Below are 2,251 nucleotides of genomic sequence, written 5' to 3'. Positions count from 1 at the left end.
CCTAACTTCCTTTTTCAAGTACTTGAAACAAGCTTTTATATTGAAGTTTAATCTCGAGCCATATATATGTATAGATCGTCATGACGAAAGCTGAAATAGTTCACAAGCAATGTCACTGTAGTACTTGAGTCATCCATGTTGATACGCGTCATCAGCGCCAATCTGCTTCACGTGGATATGGCTTTGTCTCCTTACTGATTCCGCCGTTCCCTCTACACCTCGACCATATTTGTTTCCGCTGATCGATTGCTCATTCGATCGTTTGAACAGTCCAGTTTTAATTCCAGCTGCATTCGCTGGATAACGAGTTAAAGTGTGGCGTTCTTAGCAGGACTCAATCAAGTCAGCCAATCGGAGACGTCCCGGGCTTGATTTATTAGCGGTAGCAAAAGTAGAAGCAGAACTTTCGTTCGACGAATGTGGAGCTGTAGTTTTTAATTGAAATTGTTTTTACCGAATCCTAACGGCTTATTATAATCATTTCTTAGATGATCAGCGCCGCTTCTTTTAAAAAATTATCATTACGCGTGTTATCCTTAACCTAACACCTGAATTTAGTACGGTTTATTGTATCTAAAACAGTTTACATCTAATAATGCATCGCATCGAAATTGAATCGCACTCATCAATCGTTTGCCGTCAAAAGTGTAAGTGTTTTTTCAGGAAACGAATTGTTTTGTACCCAGTCGATCAATCGTACAGCATTAACATAAAAAAAAACTCTTGTCTATTCATAGATTTATTTGGCCAGCAAAGTGAAAGCTTGCTTATAAAACCCACAGACAAGATGTATGGGATATGTGTACAAATTACTGTATACCTGAATACTACATTCAACGCCCATTTTGTTCAATGCTATGTAGACTAAAAAAAAATTTTATATACCGTAAGTAACGAATTTGACCCATTATATCAACAGGGTGTCGCGCAAGTATTTTAGACACTGTATATACAGGCCTAGGTTTCACATGCAATGAAATACGCCTAACCCTTTCAGATGAAAATGCATCGTTTATGGAAGCTAATACGCACTATTAATGGCCTATGATAATAAGAGCTGGGGGTTTAGTCCCACTAACCCTTAACAGGTCCTGCCTGCGAGGCAAATCCAACTAGCCGTTACCCTATTTACGTCTCATATTATTAGCCGGATTATCTCAGCGGCCGTGACCGCGGACATTTCGCGAGCGTTAATGCATCACCCGGATGTTTGCATTCTGCTTTAAAGGCCCCAGGGGGCCATGAGCAACTTCTCGGTCACTGAGCCTTCTACACTGGCGTCTGCTGCAAGTATCGTTAGTCTTTTCTGGACTAGTCCTACCAAACTTTAGATTTTGCTCTTGACCGTACACATGAGTTATATTATGCAAGTGCATCCGCTGGCGTAATGAAGTTTACTGGTGTGAGGCCATAATCTGACACGGTACTGTCAATGTGATATAATGTTTCACATGCTTATTTTATTTAGAGTCACCTATTAATTTTAATTTATTATATTTGCATCCTTAGCCTCAAAAAGAATTCTGTACCCTGTAGCTTGGACTAAATTTAGATATAACTGACATTTTCAACATAGCAAAACCAGAGACTGAAGAGGCTAAATTCTCATTCTATTTGTATTATTGAACAGTAGATAAAATTCAGCTTACTGCAGCGAAAAGAAGCGATTATTTTACATGCCAACGAGAAGTTCTCATTCGCGATAAGCTAGTCCTCTATGAAATACATCTATAAATATTTGCATACAAGATATAAATACTTATGCTGCAAAGAAAAATACAACCATTGTTAGAGTTGCAATTAGCTTGAACAGTTTATTAAATGCACTCAATACGCCAACAGAACGGGGCAACTGTTAGGCCTTACTGTGTTAATGTTATTATGAATGAATGATTTAACTAATTAGCATCACTCCCTGTTTCTTCTGAGCTTTCTCTCTTCTCTCATTCTGCCACACTGATCACTAATAATAAACACCGTCGTTCTTATATCCATAGTATTTACAGATCATTCGCCACTTCCGTTAGCTACTTCAACTAGTGTCATCCTGCAACTGACCTATCATGCTTCGGTACGTGTATACACACTAGTGACTTGTCGAATTTTGAGCAAAACAATCGGAAGCGAAGTGCAGAGCGATTGTTAGCAACAATAGACAACTTGTTTCCTAGGCCTATTACATATATGTGCCCGATGGATCGCGTTACGTGTGAACAAATAGGAAACATCTTTTTTTTTTTTTTTTTTTTTT

At 38.5% G+C, this 2,251-nt stretch overlaps 1 long non-coding RNA gene across 1 annotated transcript; it reads left to right on the top strand.

Moving 5' to 3' along the window:
* Positions 1-254: 254 nt before the first annotated feature.
* Positions 255-2,245, top strand: LOC111266686 (uncharacterized). Its single transcript, XR_002684211.2, has 3 exons — positions 255-647; positions 1,148-1,423; positions 1,998-2,245. It is a non-coding gene; the product is annotated as an uncharacterized LOC111266686 (long non-coding RNA).
* The last annotated feature ends 6 nt before the right edge of the window (positions 2,246-2,251 follow it).

The sequence above is a fragment of the Varroa jacobsoni genome, unplaced genomic scaffold (genome assembly GCF_002532875.2).
Source record: "Varroa jacobsoni isolate VJ856 unplaced genomic scaffold, vjacob_1.0 scaffold_1108, whole genome shotgun sequence".
Lineage (NCBI taxonomy): Eukaryota > Metazoa > Arthropoda > Arachnida > Mesostigmata > Varroidae > Varroa > Varroa jacobsoni.
The sequence above is the reverse complement of the archived record's forward strand: the minus strand, read 5'-3'. Positions and strand labels throughout refer to the sequence as shown.